A 6784-nucleotide genomic window follows, 5' to 3' on the forward strand; every position below is an offset into this window, starting at 1 on the left:
AGAATCCAAGCAATCTTCAGATCACTCGCGACCTTTCATTCATTTTCCGAGCAAGCTTCGTGCGATTCTCGTTCATTCCTTCTCACATTCCACATTCGGTGTTACTAAATTCTTCAAACAATTTTATTCTAAATTGTTCTTAATTTAAAGGACATCTCTTCGCAGATATTTGTCGATAAAAGAAAAATAAGCTCAGATCACGTTATCATAAAACTCTTAGATTAGATTAAGATCCGAGCTTAATTCTTTTATCTCTTCTTCATCGTCTTTATTCTTTCTGACCTGTTTATAATGGTACGTTCTAAGATGTTCAACTTTGTTTTATAAAGAAGTTTCAGATCTGCGAAAAGTTGTCATGAGAGTTTTCAAATTTTTTGCTGTTAATCCTAGAACCCTAAATATTTCCAAGAATAACAAATAATTTTTAAAAGATTATTTTGTATATTTTAATAGGTTCAAATATTTTATTAATTAAATTTATTATTAATATTAAATATATATCAACTAAATTACAATTTTTTAATTTGTGTGTTTGCAATAAAATATTTAATTTTATATAAATGTTTTTTTTATATAAATCAAAGTTATAATGATCTAATTGCTATTTTTAATTAAGGTTCTAGGATTAATCGTAATTTATTTAAGCACTCGTTTGATAATAGTAATTGTAGGCATCAACAGTATTGCTTCTTGGTTTAACGAAATCACGAAGAGTCTGGTCCGCAACAATATCGAACGTACGCTATCGTCAAAAACAAATATGATAGAAATTTATTAAAATTTTAAATCCTCAAAAAATTTCCGTATTAATTTTAATCTATTGGATCATCATAAATTTATTTTCTTATTTTGTAGATTTTCGAAGGAAAAGGAATCTAAATTTATTTTTGATAGTTAACAAAGACAAAGAATTAATAAAGTTAAAATCTTTTCATAATTATTTTATCATTATTCTTAAAATATTTACTTCTATTACATTCAATTTATTAAATAAAATTTTCCAATTTCTTTATTCTACAAGTTCTGTTAACTCGTTTTATGTGATTTATATTATAGTACTCCAATAGATTAATATAAGATAGAATGTAATAACATTCATGCTATAACATCAAAATATTAGATAAATTTTAATTTAAAATAATTTACATAAACTTCTTTTTTCAAATATTTGAATTAACACAAAAAATTCAAATATTTATACAATACATAAAATAACGCATACGGAAAGCAGTAATTTTAACAAATGCGATTGTTAATATAATAGTAATGATTAAAAGTAAATTTTAAAATGATTACAACAGAAAATCAGCAATGCGAGAATCTTGAATCAGCGGTTTTGATTTATACTCAAATTCTGTCGTTAATATTCAATTGATTTTTTCTTTACTAGAAATGTTAAAGTACTGATATAATTTTTTATTAACTAAATTAGTTATTTTGAAAATTTATTTTTTAATATCAGATAGCATTTATTTTTTAGACAATTTCTTTGACTTATAAGAAAAATTTAAAAGATTATGAATAAAATAATGTATCATTAAATTTTTAATAATTTAATTAAAATTGACTGAAGAATCGGTAAATAAAAAGAGAAAGATATGATAGATTTCAAACGCCTTGTATATAATTCTTGCGACAGCGATAATAACGATAACTCCTTGCCCCAAACATCGCACAAGTTCGCTCGGACATGTTGGTATAACGAATCATTGCTAACTCGAATGGCAGTCGAAAATGCGGAGTCTTTTTAACGCTCTTCTTTTTATTTCGTAATCATACACAATCGACAAAGTTTCTTTCTCTCTTTCTCTCTCTCTCTCTCTCTCTCTCTCTCTCTCTCTCACTCTCCCTCTCTTTCTCTCTCTCCCTCTCTCTCGCTTCCATGAACATTCTATCAGCACTCTCTTGTGTATAAAGCTAAAATCTACCTACTTAACCGTATATGGTTTGTTAACTTCTTTCTTAATAATGTCTTAATAATCTTGCTTAACGCCTAACTTTTCTAATCACAGGATATCCTCGAACTAACACGTTTTTCTCGAAACTCCGAAAAAAAAATCAAAGGCAACAATCCTCTCCCGAATGCTGAAAAATAGCTTTTAAATTACAAATAAAAAATAGCCACGGGGACATGCTCGATGTGAATTGCCTGTATGTACGCTGACTTGAGTCACTTGTAAGTCGAAAACATATGAAACTCACGAGACATGTATTCAAACATGTATTATTATACTTACTTGTTGTTTTAGAATAAATTTCTCAAGGAAACGCGGCAATTCGAGAATAACCCGTAATGCGCAATAATCATCGTCATCACTTCTCGCGATGTGAGCGATCGTAATAGTAATCGATTAACGTTAAGTTATCATTATTACTTTATAATGCGTTGTGTCGTTGTCTCTGAATAGCCAAGTCGGTGTTCACGAGTTTCCCGGTGTTCCTCGAGATGCGTTAATCATCGATTTGAATAATATAACCATTTTGCGAATAATATTCCCCGATAATATTATCGGAATTAAAACTTTGTTCGATTGCAAAAAGAAGCTAAAAGTTACGAGACAAAATTTGAAAATTGAGGAATTCTCGAGTCTATGAATTCGAGGATCTATGTGAATCCTAGGATGGCGCGAATATCTAATAAGTTCAACAATCTACACTTTCAAAGGTGTGAGAATCTACAGACCCAAGAATTCACAAATTAATCCGTAAATTAGTGTCATCTACCAGGATCTACGTGCAATCTAAACATCGATTCAATTCTTGGAGTTCGTCTAAGGCTTCCTCTATCTAAAAATCTAAAGGATCTAAAGGATCTAGGAACTTTCTTTCCAGAATATAAACGCCTCGAGGAAGTGAGAAACCCGCCCGTATTGTAATTTTTATCTTTTTATCGTATTCGCTCTCGGTTGCGGTTTTACGATAAAACCATCATTGTAAAAACGATAACGATTTAAGATGTAGGTCGAGATGTCCCTAGAAATTTTTATGTACATGGAAAGAACATAACGTCTGTCGCCTTGATCCTCAAAATTTTCGGCGCTATTTGGGCTTAACGAGGTCATTCCCTTTTTAGGAATTATTACTATTTTCCTATTCTCTCGATAGTTTCCTTGATTATCAAGTAGTCAAGCAGGATCGATACTAGTCGCACGAGGAAGATGGAGGAACGGAAGTTGAATTTGCGATTTAGAATACTCGTAGCTTGTTGAGACTCGAAGTTTATATAAAACAGCTTGTCACTTTTCGCACAGAGAATAATTAATTTATTTAATTTTGCCTAATTTTGGGCTGCTAATATTGAGGATAATTTGAAATTTTAAGTATCAAGTTTGCGATAATAAAATTCGAATCACAGAATCTTAAGGTTTTAGAGTTTTCAAACAAGAATCTACAAAATCGTTACAGAGTGTGACGAATCCTCGACATAGATATGACGCGTAAATTACGTTAATTCGAATTTCTTCGCCGTTCCTCCCTACTTATTTTTTTCTCAGACCGACCGATTACATTTGAGATTTACCCGTCCTATTTGTCAATCCATGATTGACGTCGAGTAGTTTTTTTTTTGTTTTTTTAATGATTTAACATTAAAGAAAATTGAATCGAGGAATTGATCAGGTGATCAAAGAGACGTTTTGTGGCCTACGATCGGTGAAGAGGAGTTAATTCGTGACTTTAACGACACTTCTTGACTGCTGAAGTTAAACACGATTTGTATTTAGCCTAAATACAATGTAAAAAATTTCATTCGCGAGAATATCACCGTGTATGCAATGTAAAGAGCAAGTATAGAATTAGCGGTTGCATTATATTCTCCCTTTTTCCTTCCTTTCGCATAGAAGGGAACACACGCCCGCTCCGTTCTATTACTTGTCCATTTTGATCATAATGTATATAAACCGTAATTTAGATTTATTCTATAGTCTACACCACTCACAGATACTGATAAACGTTTGTACCAGATACAACGTATCGTTAACCGAATTTCTCGTACATTGCATCGCCTACATAATCAATTTGCGTTTACGTGTTCCCTCGAAGTGCGACAGTCGCGAAGTGAGACAAAAACTAACTTCGCTTCACGACAGATCAGCCGATAGATCGATCGGTGTCGGATAAATATTTCGGCACGCCGAGGCGCGAAATGTGCCCCTCGCATTTATTATTTCGAGAGCGGGATCGTCCCTTACGTGAAAATCTACAAAACACAAATCACATCGCGCGTTTCTTGTTTCTTTGACGTATGTGTATATATATCACGTGCCACGTGCCACGCGAAATTGGCTTAGGGTGGCTGAAGGGAAAGGAAAAGTGAAAGTGTTAGATTCCTTAATGTATGGAAAGTCATGCACTTGTGTGTGTGTCTGTGTGTGTATGTGTGTGTGTTTGTGTGTGTGTGTGTCGCAAGTGCGACATGTTGCACACAAACACACAGAAGACAAACGTAAAAATGATTTGAGCAAGTCCGAGAGCATATCAGAGATACAAGTATGACCATGAAAGAAAGACACGTGCCTTTTATCGAAAAGTACTACATACAAACTAATAATTGAATGGTGAAAAGACAAATAGAAGTAATACTTATTGCATTAAGTTAATAAAATATCTTAAACGTATAAAATTTTAAGAATTGTATTAGGAATAAGTAATAGGAATAGATAATAAAAATTGAAAATAACAGCGTGTGATAATAGTGCGCTTAATAAAGGACTACGCTACAAGAAATTGGAGTTTAGTTCTAATTTGTGAAGTAAGGAAACTTGATAACTAATTAATTGCCAACTAATTTAAAAAAATATATTCTAAACTAAGAAAAACAAATGATACGTTGAAGATCCAACAGCTAGGTTGAATTTTAAATTAAAGAAGACTAGATCGTTTACAGATAATAAAGATTAAGATTTTAACATAATGAGTTCTGAGTTTCTAATTTTTTCAGTATGAGCGTTTTTCTTAATCTCTACGTTCTCGATTCATAATAATAGTTATAACTGTATATGGGACATAAATAATAATTACAATTGAAAATGGAGTAGAGTAAATAAAGAAAGAAATGTAATAACGTGTCATCATATGCATCAGTTTCATAAAAGTTTTTCCATTTTTGCTGTTAATCGTACATCAAGCTGCCGTACGAGGAGAATTCCTTGAGTTACAGAAATTTCCCGACGATCTTTTCTTATTAGCGACATGGCAATGAGCATTATTATCCCCAAACAATATAATTTATAATTAAACTCTAATTTAAATTCTACTTCCATCATAAATATATCTTTCATCTTATTTCTTTAGGTCTTCATTTTACAAACGCAAACCAACAAGAGAATATTTAATGATAATTTGTTCATAATGATAAGCGTGAAACTATTATAATTATATCAAAATTAATATGCAATAGTAAAATATAATTAATGACACTATTAAAAACAATAATGATAATTGTTTGTAATATTTATATATTTTTGTAATTGTAATTGTAATTGTAATTTTTATAATTTACATATTTTTGCAATTAATAAAATATTTATTTGTAACGAACCTAAAAAACTGCGAAATAACAATATTCTTATATTGTTTAGGGTTAATGTTGATTATTAAGAAACAACAACGACACACGACATTAGTCAGCAGTATCGGCATCAGCGGCAACATCGAATACTCGATGCTCTTTTGCTTTACATGCCATTACATTTTGCTTCATATTTTCTTCTATTTTTTTTTTTGCTACATAGATTAAGTATAGAATAGAGAAAAGTAGGGTGCAACGCAACGTATATACGCGTTACACGTAAGTAATTACATCGTAAGTGACACTACGGAAAAATTACAGAGAGAGAGAGCTAAGTATCCGATTAAGAGAAAATACATTATATTGCATCTCATCTCTAAATGGAATTGAGAGAAAGAGCACATCATTTTTTTTTCATTGAATAGCGAAGTTTCGATGCAAGCGAGATATCTTCGTCTTCGAGATTCCATTTCTCTCAAGAATGATTTCGAAGTTGGTTATAGTATTACATTAAATTGTATTTGTACTTTTTGTTGAATTTTATAAATCTTGTTTTGGCATAAATATATATGTACTTTTATTTGTTTGATAAGTTGATTATTAATTTATAATTTTCTAGAAAGAGTCAAATAATATAATTAGTCTCTAATTTTTTAAAGAGCGAGAATAGTCTCCCGAAGATGAAAACAGTTCTTGTTTTTTGTTGGTTTGAAGGCTTTCCTGAAAGATGGCGAATGCACCAATCAATTTCACGAAATTTCTTAAATCTTATAAATACTTGACATATAGAAACTTTGAATATTTTTACTTATATATTAATATAAAATTATTAGAAGGCCGTAGCCGAATTTAACAACACACATATATTTAAAAAATTGTAAATTAAATATCTAATAATATATGAATCGTTAACTTCAATAAAACAAATTTAGATTATAAAATGTTCAGTAAAGCAAATTTTCTCCTTATAGCGGCACTGTTTATAACAATATGATATATGTCTCAGATATAATTCTTTAAAATCCAAATTAATGTCTAAAGTAACAAAGCAAACCACATCAAAAAGAAAAAAAGGACTGTAAAGAGAAATTAGCATTCTCAAATAACGTAAACTTGATACATTTGCATCAATTTGAATTTTAGATAAGTAAGCGGAAGTACGATAATTAATTGATGCATTTCACTCAGTTTGACCTTTGTGCCCTTTGGACACATAGCAAGAACAACATCGTTACAAGAGCGCATGCATTTCACATACAACATTTTAAGTAATAT

The sequence above is a fragment of the Monomorium pharaonis genome, chromosome 1 (assembly GCF_013373865.1).
Source record: "Monomorium pharaonis isolate MP-MQ-018 chromosome 1, ASM1337386v2, whole genome shotgun sequence".
Lineage (NCBI taxonomy): Eukaryota > Metazoa > Arthropoda > Insecta > Hymenoptera > Formicidae > Monomorium > Monomorium pharaonis.